Source organism: Phoca vitulina, unplaced genomic scaffold (genome assembly GCF_004348235.1).
Source record: "Phoca vitulina isolate PV1807 unplaced genomic scaffold, GSC_HSeal_1.0 scaffold117, whole genome shotgun sequence".
Classification (NCBI taxonomy): Eukaryota; Metazoa; Chordata; class Mammalia; order Carnivora; family Phocidae; genus Phoca; species Phoca vitulina.
The window spans coordinates 330,659-344,263 of record NW_022589820.1 but is presented as its reverse complement, the minus strand read 5'-3'; the positions used below and the strand labels follow the sequence as shown (position 1 = coordinate 344,263).

Here is a 13,605-nt window from a genome sequence, read left to right as displayed (position 1 = left end):
GTACTTGTCAAGAGGAAGTAGCTGATATTTTACAGGCTTAACTCAAATGTTGAAACCTCAGTTTGGAAATGGAGTGAGTTCTGAACAGAATAAGGAAAACTAAACCCCCCACCTTACAGAAACTAAGAGCACCGTAGACAGAAATTTCTTTGTTGTTGTTGTTGAGGAAGGCACCCCACGTTTGTCTAATAGGTTTCCATGACCTTTGTCATACTGTTTTCTGTCTCTTGGGGAATACAAACCCTGATTAGGGAAGCACATGGAATACCCCTTGAATTAGGCTGCTAGAAAGGAAAGTCTTGACAGCATGATCTGGTGCCACCATGATTGGCCCCTCAGCAGCTGTGTCCCTAAGGTCACACAGGACCTTTCAGCCTCACTTACAGCTCCAGGAACGACTATAGAATAAGGGAGCATCAAGTTTGTCATTCACTTGAAATTGGCAGTGAGTGAGCATTCACTTAGGGCTGATTTTCCTGCCTCTAAGCAGTTAGGAGCATTTGGTGAGACTCCCAAGAGCCTGGTGCTAAATTCTAAGGAGTTATGTTTAGATCCTCATATGAGGAAAACAGAATAAAATAAAGCACAGTATCTTTAATAAAAGCTTTACAGAAAATGCAACTTTTTTTTTAAAGATTTTATTTATTTATTTGACAGAGCAAGTGAGCGAGCACAAGCAGAGGGAGAGGGAGAAGCAGGCTCCCCACCTAGCAGGGAACCCACTGCAGGGCTCAATCCCACTGAGCCAAAGGCAGTCGCTTAACCGACTGAGCCACCCAGGTGCCCCCAAATGCAGCTTTCTTGATATGGCTGTTTCTTGTAACCCTTTAAATCACCCATCAGTGGAGGTCTTCCTTTGGGGGCACAGTGTCATGCATAGTTAGGAGCAGCACTCAGAACCATACACGTTAAGTCCTAACCCCCCACTTTATGGTGGGGTGATCTTAAGACACACAGTCTTTCTCAGCCCATCTCCCCCCTAGGCAGAATGGCTCTCTGAGGAGCACCTGACTCATAGGAGATATATCTTGAGGACTGAAAAGTAAGGGACTGCCTGTAAAACCATATCTTGATCCTGGTCTCACAGTGAGCAGCACGTATCAGTTCTGCCGTTACTCCTTCATTATACCTCATGGTGGTTTGGCAATTTAGTCTCTGCAACCTGACTGGTACTTCTTTGCCAGGAGTGTTAGGTGAGTCTGGGGGCCTAATGCTAGCCTCCCAGGTGCAGGGTGGCAGTCCTAGTTGAACCTGTGGGTGGGTCCTCCACTCCACCCTGCCTTAGGGCTGTGTGTCAGTGAAAGGCACAGAGCGGGGGTTCCAAGTTGGCCTGTGCAGGCAGGACCTAGGTGGGAGCCCATTTGTAAGTGAGGCATCTCTGGCCAGCTGTGCTCTTCCTAAGCAGATATCTGGATCTAGAGGACAACTGCTATAGATCCATAGCCTGGTGCTCGTAGGAGTACTAGTGATCTCTGGTACAGGCCCACACAGGCTGGGAAGTGCAGTTTTCAGTGGGTCCCTAGCCTTAGGAGCCCTGAATGGGATGTCAGGTAGAGGCAGAAGGTGGGGAGACTACTGAGGGCTCTCCAAGAAGTCTCAGCCATAGAGAGTGGTGCAGCCTGAGCTAGGGCAGTGCTAAGCAAAGTGAAGTTCATGCACTGGTACTGAGCTTAGAAAGTGATCAAATAATTTTGAAGCTTATATGATAGTTTGACATTGCTATGACATTCTTATTGTATTGTATTTTATAAAACTACACACAAAAGTCTAAAAATTTTTGAAAGGATTTTGGGAAGCACTAATGTAGTGTCTCTAGAACATCAAGCTACACCCAGAGGTGGATGTTTTGCCCTTCTGTAGGGCATCAGAGGAATGGGGAGCAGGCTCTTTGGTTTCATGGAGCAGAACTAGGAGTTTCTGGGTTTTCCCAGTTCTGTACATGGGTACAGATAGAAAGAGTTCAGGATTTGTAGACCCTGGTGTGCCTGTCTACCTTTCTATAACCTAGGGTTACCAGTAGGAAGAACAGCAGAAGACATTGCCCAAAGGAGGGGCTAAAATTGCATACCAATAAATTAGATAAATGAAATGGAGACAGTCCTAGAAAGACATGAACTACCAAAACTAACACAAGAAGAAATAGACAATCTGAATAGACCTATAACAAGTGAAGAGTTTGAATTAGTAATCCAACAACAACCTACAAAGAAAAGCCCAGACCCAGATGGCTTTACTGATTTATTCTACCAATCAATTAAAGAATTAATGACAATTCTTCATAAACTCTTTTTTTAAAGATTTTATTTATTTATTTATTTGACAGAGAGAGACACAGCGAGAGAGGGAACACAAGCAGGGGGAGTGGGAGAGGGAGAAGCAGGCTTCCCGCGGAGCAGGGAGCCCGATGCGGGGCTCGATCCCAGGACCCTGGGATCATGACCTGAGCCAAAGGCTTGACAGCTGAGCCACCCAGGCACCCCTCTTCATAAACTCTTAAAAAATAGGAGAGGGGCACCAGGCTGGCTCAGTCAGTGGAGCGTGCAATTCTTGATGTCAAGGTTGTAGGTTCAAACTCCATGTTGGTGTAGAGATTACATAAAGATAAAATCTTTAAAAAAAAAAAAATAGAGAACATTTCCCAACTCATTCTATGAGGCCAGTATCATCAGGATACCAAAAGCAGACAATGATATCACAGCAAAGAAAACTACAATATTTCTTATGAATAAGGACACAGAAATCCTCAAAAATACAACAACATATATATATTCTTTTTTAATCATATACAGCGACTAAGTGGGACTTATCCCAGAATACAAGGTTGGCTCAACATATGAAAATCAGCTGATGTAATATACTATATCAATAGAATAAAAACAGACACCCCATGATTGAATCTAGCACCCATTCATGACCTAAACAATTAACAAACTAGGAGTAGAATGGACCTCCCTCAACATGATAAAAGGACATCTTTGAAAAACCCACATAACTAAGATCATACTTAATGGTAAAAGACTGGATGTTTTCCCCCTAAGGAAAATGAACAGGAACAAGACAAGGGTGTCCACTCTCGCCATTTCTTTTCAACATTGTACTAGAGTTTCTAGACTAAATGACTTCAAGGTTGCAAGATACAAGATCAATATACATTTCTATACGCTTGTAAAGAACAATCCAAAAAAAATAAAAACTTAAGACAACAGTTCTATTTACAGTAGCACAGAAAAAAATAAAATGTTTAGAAATAAATTTAACAAAAGAAATACAGCATGGGGCGCCTGGGTGGCTCAGTTGTTAAGCGTCTGCCTTCAGCTCAGGTCATGATCCCAGGGTCCTGGGATCGAGCCCTGCATCGGGCTCCCTGCTTGGCGGGAAGCCTGCTTCTCCCTCTCCCATTCCCCCTGCTTGTGTTCCCTCTCTCGCTGTCTCTCTCTGTCAAATAAATAAAATCTTAAAAAAAAAAAAAAAAGAAATACAGCATAAAAATTATACTTTGGAAACTACAACACGTTGTTGAAAGAAATTAAAGACCTAAATAAATGGAAAGACATTCCATTGAATGTCTTGATATTGTTAAGATGGTAGTAGCCCCCAAATTGATTTACAGATTCAATGCAGTCCTTTGCAAAATTCCATCTGGGAATACATGTGGGAAGTCAAGGGCCCCCAAATAGCCAAAATAGTCTTGGGAAAAAAAGAGCAAAGTTGGAGAACTCACACTTCCTGAATTCAAACTTTAGTACAGAGCAGTAATAAGACAGTGTGGTACTAGCACAAGGATAGACATGTAGATCAGAAGAACAGAACTGAAATCCCAGAAATAAACTCACATGTCTGCGGTCAGTTGATTTTCAACAAGGGTGCCAAGACCATTCAATGGATGGAGAAAGAAGAGTCTTACTAACAAATGTTGCTTGCATATGTGTTATCCACATATGCAAAAAAATAAAGTTGGATCCTTCACACTGCATATAAAAATTAACTCAAAATCAAAGAACTAAATTTAAGAGTCAAACTACAAAACTCTTTGTGACTTTGGATTTGTTAATGGATTCTTAGATATGACAGCAAAATCACAAGTAATCAAAGAAGAAATAGATAAATTGGATTTCATTAAAATTTAAAAGTTTTGTGCTTTAAAGGAAACCATTAAGATGGTGGGGAGAAAAAAATGGAGAAAATATTTGCTAATCCTATATCTAATAAAGGACTTGTGTCTAGAATACAAGTATTCTTACAACTCATACAACTCAGTAGTAGACTAATGATGCAATTTTTAAGTGGGCCAAGGATTTAAGTAGGCGTTTTTAAAAATATGATACACAAGGGGTGTCTGGGTGGCTCAGTCAGTTGAGCATCTGACTCTTGATTTCAGCTCATGTCATGATCTCAGAGTCCTGGGATCGAGCCCCGCATCAGGTTCCATGCTCAGTGGGGAGTCTGCTTGGGATTCTCTCTCTCTCCCTCTGTCCCTCTCCCTGCTCACGATCTCTCTAAAATAAATAAAAATCGTTTTAAAAAATATGATATACAAATAGCCAATAAGCACATGAAAAGATACTCAACATTATTAGTTATTGGGGAAATACAAGTAAAACCACAAGATTCTACTTCACACTGCTAGGAAATCAAAAGATAAATACTAAGTGTTGGCATCAATGTGAAGAAATTGGGACTTTCATACACTGCTGGTGGGAATATAAAAAGGTACAGACACTTTGGAAAATAGTCCGGCAGTTCCTTAAAAAGTTAAACATAGACTTAACATTTGACACAGGAGTTTCAGTCCTGGGTAAAAACACCCAAGAAAAATGAAAACATGCCTACACAAATAACTTTTATATGAATGTTCATATCAGCATTTTTTACAACAGCCAAAAGCTTGAAACCAACCAAATGTTTATTACCTGAAGTATGGATAAGCAAGGTGTGGTTATCCATACAATGAAATATTAGTCAATCATAAGAAAGGAGTAAAGTACCAATACAGTCTACAGCATGAATAAACCTTGAAAACATGCTAAGTGAAAAAACCAATCCTGAATATTTCATATTCTGTGATTCCGTTTATAGGAAGTGTCCAGAATGGGGACATCTATGGAAATAGAAAGTAGATTAGTGGTTTCCCAAGCTGTGGTGAATAGGAGAATTGGTTGGAGGGGAGGGGTTATAACGAAGAGGTATAGGGTTTCTTTTTGAGATAATGAAAATATTCTGAAATTGCTATTGTGATTGTTGCACAACTTTGTGAAGACACTAAGAACTATTGAATTGTATCCTTTAAATTCATGAATTGTATGGTATGTGGGTTACATCTCAGTAAAGCTGTTCCCAAAAATACACACATTGCACACATACATACATACATGTACACATACAGGTATACACAGATTGCAATGGAGAAGTGCAAGAAAAGGCATGAGATACTGTGTTTCTATGTCAGCAGCACCTAGGACTTTTTTTTTTTTAAGATTTTATTTATTTATTTGACAGAGAGAGAGCACAAGTAGGCAGAGCAGCAGGCAGAGGGAGAGGGAGAAGCAGGCTCCCCACTGAGCAGGGAGCCCAATGCAGGGCCTGATCCCAGGACCCTGGGATCATGACCTGAGCCAAAGGCAGATGCTTCCTTGTCCGAGGAAAACGGCTGCATCCTCGAGACGTACTGGGAAGCAAGGGTTTTGGGTGAATGTGCTAACCTGCCTCTGGACTTCCAGCCTACCTCCGGGGCCCAGCCCAGCCGTCCCTGCTGCAGCCCAGCTGTCCCCACAGCCCGCGTCCTTCTGTCCTGCCCGTTTCTCCTGCCTAGTGGGCATTTGTGCAATTCGGGACTTTATTTCCACAAACTGACCCTTGTATCAGTAGTCTTGAGATTTAAGGACCTTCCTTCAGCTCTGAACAGCTTTTCCCCTCCATTCCAATCCAAAGATTTAACATGAACCTTTCCACTTGACTCCTTTGTGGGTGGCTTCTTTGCTGTTGACATTCTCAGTCCTGTTACCTTTATGTCTCCAATGGTGAAAATCAGTCAAATCAGTCCAATAAAATACGAACTAAGTTAAAAAAAAAAAAAAAAAAAAGGCAGACGCTTAACCTACAGAGCCACCCAGGCGCCCCAGCACCTAGGACTTCTAAGTGGAGTTTTTTATAGGCTTTTGTTTTGAAAGCTTCCCAACCTTCAGCAACATTAAACATCTTTGTAGCCTTCACCTAGATTCACCAGTTTTTGTCACTTTTGCAAGTTTTGATTTTACTTTTACTCTACAACACACATGATGGAAACACAACGCTTCTTCCTGCTGTGAGAGTCGCTTCCTAAGCAAGGATGTTCTCCTTCATAATCCTATTCACACTCCAGTAGGTATTTAGTCCTACACTTCAAAGTTTTTTTTTTTAATTTTTATGAAGTACTGTCCATCATTTAGAGTTTTCTCTTTGTGCTGTACAGTTGTATGTGTTTTGACAAATGCGTAATGTCTTTTATCCAGCGTTGTAGCATCATGCATGGTAATTTCACCTCCCTAAATATCCCTTGTACTTCAGCTATTCATCCCTCCCTTCCTCTTCCCTGAACACCTGACAATCATTGAACTTTTTCTGCCTCCATAGTTTTGCCTTTTCTAGAATGTTGTATAATTGGAATCATACTGTATATACCGTTTTCTGATGGGTGTGTTTCATTTAGCAATGTAATGTTCTTACATGCATTTTCATGGTTTGATAGTTCATTTCTTTTTATTACCAAATAATATTCCATTGTATGAATGTACCACAGTTTGTATGTACTACCATAGTTTATCCATTCCCCCATTGAAGGATACCTTGATTGCTTCCATTTTGGGGCAGTTATGTATAAACATTATATAAGGCTGCTATGAACATTCATGTGTAGGTTTTTGTGTGAATAAATGTTTTCAACTCAGTTGGGCAAATACCTAGGAGTGCAATCGCTGGGTTGTGTGGTGAGACTAGGTTTAGCTTTATAAGAAACTGCCAGACTGTCTTTCACAATGACTGCATTTCCACCAACAATGAATGAGTTCCTTTGATCCACATCCCTGTCCACATTTGTTATAAGTTTTTTTAGATTTTAGCCATTCTAATAAGTGTTGAGTGATCTCTTATTGTTGTGTTTATTTTCAGTTCCCTGATTTTCACTTCTAGTGTTGACCATCTTTTCATATGCTTATTAGCCATCTGGATCTTCTTTGGTGAGGTGCCTGTTTAGATCTTTTTATTTTTTAGATTAGGTTGCTTGTTTTCTTACTGTCAAGTTCCACAAATTCTTTGTATATTTTGGATACAAATCCTTACTCGGATAATGTGATTTACAAGTACTGTCTTCCGATCTTTGGCTTGTCTTTTCATTCTTTTAACAATGTCTTAGAGCAGAAACTTCTAATGTTAATGAAGTCCTACAGAACCAGATTTTTTCTGTCACGGATTGTGCTTTCAGTATTGTATCAAACACTCATTGCCAGTATAGTCAATAATATTGTAGTAACTTTGTATGGTGACAGATGGTAACTACATTTACTGTGGTAAGCACTGTAATATAAAAATAAATTTGCCAAACCCAGGCTTATTAGACTTCCTACCATGTTTTCTTCTAAGTTCTTCATTTATAGTTTTGTGTTTTACACTTAGATCACTTTGAGTTAATTTTTATGGGAGATGTAAGGTATGTGTCTAGATTCTGGTTTTGCATGTGGTTGTCCAGTTGTTTCAGCATCATTTGTTGAAAAGACTATCCTTTCTGTGCCTTTGCCTTAATCACAGATCACTTGATTATATTTGTATGGATCTATTTCTAGGTGTTTTATCTTTCCATATAAATTTTAGAACCAGTTTGTCAATATATACAATATAATTTCCTGGGACTTTTATTGGGATTCCATTTAATCTCTAGATCAAGTTATGAAAAATTGACATCTTAATATTGAGTCTTCTGGGGCACCTGGGTGGCTCAGTCAGTTAAGCGTCTGCCTTTGACTCAGGTCATGATCTCAGGGTCCTGGGATCAAGCCCCACATCAGGCTCCCTGATCAGCGCAGAGCCTGCTTCTCCCTCTGCCTCTGCTCCTCCCCCTGCTTGTGTGTGCACTCTCTCTCTTTCAAATAAATAAAATCTTTAAAAAAAAAAACTTTAAAAAGTATATATTGAGTCTTCTTATCCATAAACATAGAATATCTCCATTTATGTAGATCTTTTATTTCTTTCATCAGAGTTTTGTAGTTTTCCTCATGTGGAATTTAGACATATTTTGTTAGATTTATATCTGATTATTTCATTTTTTGATGCTAATGTAAATAGTATTATGTTTAGAATTTCAAATACCAGTTGTTCAATACTAGTATGTAGAAAAGCAATTGACTTTTGTATATTAACTTTGTATCCTACAGCCTTGCCATAATTGCTTATTAGTTCCATTTTTTGTTGTCTTCGATTCTTTGAGATTTTCTACAAAGACAATTATGTCATCTGCAAATAGAGACAATTTTATTTCTCCTTCCCAATCTTTATGCCTTTTATTTCTTTCTCTTACTGCATTAGCTAGGATTTCTAGTACTATATTAAATAGAAGTAGTGAGAGGGGACATCCTTGCCTTCTCAGTCTTATGTGAAAGCATCTAGTGTCTCACCATTAAGTATGATGTTAGCTATAGTTTTTTTGTGAATATCCTTTATCAAATTGAGGAAATTCTCCTCTAATCCTGGTTTGCTAAGAGTTTTTTTTATCATGAATGGATGTTGGATTTTGTCAAATGCCTTTTCTGCATCTGTTTATATGATGATAAGATTTTTCTTCTTTAGCTCTATTGGATGTGATGGATTACATTAATCACTTTGAATGTTGAGCTAGTATGCATATCTGCATATAAATACCATTTGGTTGTTGTGTATAATTCTTATACATTGTTGGATTCAATTTGCCAATATTTTGTTGAAGATTTTTGCATCTATGTTCACGAGAGATACTGGCCTATAGTTTTTTTTCTTGTAATGTCAGTATCTGGTTTTTATATTTGGGTAATGCTTGCCTCATGGGTGTTAGGAGTTATTTCCTCTGCTTCTCTTTTCTAGAATATATTGTAGAAAATTGGTATAATTTCTTCCTTAAATATTTGGTAGAATTCACCAGTAAAACTGTCTGGACCTGGTATTTTTTTTCTTGGAAGGTTATTAATTGTTGATTCATTTTCTTTAATAGGCCTGTTCAGATTAGTTATTTTTCCTTGTGTGAGTTTTAGTTGATTGTTTTTTGTTTTTTTCAAGAAACTGGTCCATTTCACCAAAGTTATCCAATCTGTGGGTTTAGAATTATTCATAATATTCCTCTATGTTCCTTTTATTGTCCATGGGAGCAATAGTGAAAGCCCCTTTTGCATTTCTGACATTAATGATTTTGTGTCCTCTCTTTTTTTCTTGATTAGCCTGGCTACAAGTTTAATTTTATTCCTCTTTTCAAAGAACCAGCTTTTTATTTCATTGATTTTTCTCTGTTGTTTTCCTGTTTTGAATTTCATGGATTTCTGCTCTAATTTTTATTATTTATTTTCTTCTCCTTGCTTTATATTACTTTACTTATTATTGCCTTATTATTATATTACTGTATTGCTATTTGTTATTTATTTGCTTCTGCTTGCTGATCTTTTTCTAGTTCCTAAAGGTAAAGTTTAAGGTTTTTATTGCAGGTCTTTCTTCTTTTCTAAAATATGTATTCTCAGGGCTCCTGGATGGCTCAGTTGGGTAAGCAACCGACTCTTGATTTTGGCTCAGGTCATGATCTCAGGGTCAGGAAATTGAGCCCCACATCAGGATCCATGATCATCGGGGAGTCTGCTTGAAGGTTCCCTCTGCCCTTCCCCCACTCTCACTCTTTCTCTCTCTCAAATAAATAAATATTTAAGAAAAAATAAAGGAGTTGTCTGGGTGGCAATCGGTTAAGTGTCTTACTCTTGGTTTTGGCTCAGGTGGTGATCTCAAGATCCTGAGATCAAGCCCTGTGTTGGGCTCCACGCTCAATGTGGAGTTTGCTTAAGACTCTCTCCCTCTGCCCCTCCCCCCCAAAAAATAAATAAATCTTTTAAAAATAATAAAAATAAAAATATTTTCTGCTATAAATTTCCTTCTAAGCACTGTTTTCACTGCATCCCACAAATTTTGATAAATTACATTTTTGTTTTCATTTAAATATTTTTACATTTCTCTTGAGACTTTTTCTTTGACCATATATTGTTTAGAAGTGTGTGGTTTAACCCTCTGCTTGGGGGTTTTCCAGGTATCTTTCTGTTATTGTCTAGTTTAATTCTGTTGTGGGCTTAAAGCATACTTTGTATGTTTTTTATCCTTTTAAATTTGTGTTGTTGTTGTTGTTTTAAGATTTTATTTATTTATTTGACAGAGAGACACAGCAAGAGAGGGAACACAAGCAGGGGGAGTCAGAGAGGGAGAAGCAGCCTCCCACCAAGCAGGGAGCCCGATGAGGGGCTTGATCCCAGTACCCTGGGATCATGACCTGAGCCAAAGGCAGACGTTTAACGACTGAGCCACCCAGGCGCCCCATTATCCTTTTAAATTTGTTAGAGTATGTTTTACGACCCTGAATGTGGTCTATCTTAGTGAATATTCCATGTGATCTTGAGAAGGATGTGTATTCTGCTATTGTTACATGAAGTATCTTATAAATATCAACTAAATTCAAATGAATGATAGTATTGTTCATTTGATTAATTCCTTATTGATTTTCTGTGTGCTGGATATGTCAGTTACTGATAGAGGTAAATTGAAATCTCCACTTATAATTGTGGAGTTGTCCAGTTCTCCTTGTGGTTCTATCAGTTTGCCACATGTATTTTGATGCTCTGTTGTTAGGCATGTATACATTAAGGATTGCTATGTATGTATACATATGTATACATAAAGGAGAGTTGGCCCTTTTATCATTATGTAATGTTCCTCTTTATCCTTAATACTTTTCCTTACTCTGGTGTCCACTTTTTCTGAAATTAATATAGCTACTCCAGTTTTCTTTTAATTAGAGTTAGAGTGGCATACAGGCATATGCTAAGAGATACTACAAGTTTGGTTCCAGACCACCACAATAAATCAAATATTGCAATAAAGCAAGTCAAATGAATTTTTGGTTTCCTAGTACATGTAAAAGTTATAGACTGTAGTCTATTAAGTGTGCAATAATAGCATTGTATCTAAGAAAACAATGTACATACCTTAATGGAAAAAATACTTAATTGCTAAAAAATGCTAACCATCATCTGGGCTTTCAGCAAGTCATAATCTTTTTGCTGGTGGAGGGTCTTGCCTCAATGCTAATGGCTCCTAACTGTTCAGGGTGGTGCTTGCTGAAGGTTGGGGTGGCTGTGGCAACTTTAAGACAATGAAGTTTGCCACATCAGTTGACTCTTCCTTTTATGAACAATTTCTCTATAGCAATGCCATTTGACAGCATTTATACACAGCAGAACTTCTTTCAAAATTGGAAGTCAGTCCTCTCAAAGCCTGACAGTGTTTAATCAGCTAAGTTTATGTGGTATTCTAAATCCTTTGTTGTCGGGGCACCTGGGTGGCTCAGTCGGTTAAGCGACTGCCTTCAGCTCAGGTCGTGATTCTGGAGTCCCAGGATCGAGTCCCGCATCGGGCTCCCTGTTCGGTGGGGAGTCTGCTTCTCCCTCTGACCCTCCCCCCCTCATGCTCTCTCTATCTCTGTCTCCCTCCGTCTCTCAAATAAATAAATAAAATCTTTTTTATTTTTTTTAAGATTTTATTTATTTATTTGAGAGAGAGAATGAGATAGAGAGAGCATGAGAGGGGGGAGGGTCAGAGGGAGAAGCAGACTCCCCGCTGAGCAGGGAGCCCGATGCGGGGCTCGATCCCGGGACTCCAGGATCATGACCCAAGCCGAAGGCAGTCGCCCAACCAACTGAGCCACCCAGGCGCCCCTAAATAAAATCTTTTTTAAAAAAAATAAATAAATCCTTTGTTGTCATTTCAACAATCTTTACAGCATCTTCTCCAGGAGTAGATTCCATCTCAAGAAACCACTTTCTCTGCTCCTCCATGAGAAGCAACTTCTCATCCATTCAGGTTTTATCATGAGATTGCAGCAATTCAGTCACATCTTCAGGCTTCACTTCTAATTCTAGGTCTCTTGCTGTTTCCACCACATCTGCAGTTACTTCCTCCACTGAAGTCTTGAACCCCTGAAAGTCATCCATGAGGGTTGGAATTTACTTCTTCCAAATTCCTGTTCATGTTGCTATTTTGACCCCTTCCTATGAATCTTGAGTGTTCTTAGTGGCATCTAGATGATGAATCATTTTCAGAAGGTTTTCCATGTACTTTGTCCAGATCCATCACAGGAGTCACTATGTATGGCAGCTATAGCCTTACAGAATGTATTTCTTCAATAATAAGACTTGAAAGTCAAAACTACTCTTGATCCATGGCCTGCAGAACAGATGTTGTGTTAGCAGGCATGAAAACAACATTAATTTCATCTGCCTGATGAAACAGATGTCCGAAAGCCATCTCTATCAGAGGTCTTGGGTGACCAGGTGTATTGGCAATGAACAGTAATATTTTTAAAGGAATCTTTTTCTGAGCAGTAGGTCTCAACAGTGAGCTTAAAATATTTAGTAAACCATGCTGTAAGCAGATACTAGGCTTTGTTGTTCCACTTATATAGGGTAAGGCAGAGTAGATTTAGCATAATTCTTAAGGCCCTAGGATTTTTGGAATGGTAAATGAGCATTGGCTTCCACTTCAAGTCACCAGCTGCACTGGCCCCTAACGAGAGAGTCAGCCTGTCCTTTGAAGCCAGACATTGACTTCTCCTCTCCAGCTGTGAAAGTCCTAGATAGCTTCTACTTTCAATACAAGGCTGTTTCATGTATATTGAAAATCTGTCGTTTACTGTAGCCACCTTCACTAATTAGCTAGATCTTCTCAATAACTTCCTGCAGCTTCTACATTAGCATTTGAAGTTTCACCTTGCACTTTTAGTTATGGAGCTGGTTTCTTTCCTTAAAACTCATGAACCACCCTCTGCTAGCTTCAGACTAGTTATTCTAGTCCTATTGTACCAGAGCCCTGTTGAAATGGTGAGTTTTTTGGGGAGGAGAAGCATTCTATTATCTCATGATTAAATCTTGTTGTTGTTGTTGGACCGGTGACCCTGGGCTATGACCTTCAGAAGAATTCCTTAGCCCACGCGTGCGTTTGTGCGTGCATGTGTGGGCTAGGCTATAGGTGGTTAATTGCCCTGCTGCTAAGTCACATGGGGTCTAGTAAAGTAGTTTCCCTTGAAGGCAGGCTTTTGTTAAGGAGAAGGGAACTCTGAGTGTGTTTCAAATGGTTCATTTTCCCTCCCCTAGCCCAAAGCACACAGGGGATTTTTCCATCCCTGATCTTCACCCATGACAGCCTGTTAGAGCTCCTGGAGGTAAAGCTAACATAAATGTGGGTACCCTCCTGCCACTGGACCCCCAATAGTTTTAACTTACAAGCCAGCCCACGCTCAGCCTCCAGCAGTGTACCAGTTACTTTAAGTCTTCCTACCAGTTAGGGCTCCAGGGCCTTCAGCTC

General features: G+C 39.3%; 1 protein-coding gene across 4 annotated transcripts in view; it reads left to right on the top strand.

Annotated features, from left to right (window-relative positions):
* Positions 1-13,605, top strand: part of LOC116628296 (protein HIRA) — an 89,154-nt gene that overhangs the window by 52,576 nt on the left and 22,973 nt on the right. The window lies entirely within an intron of this gene.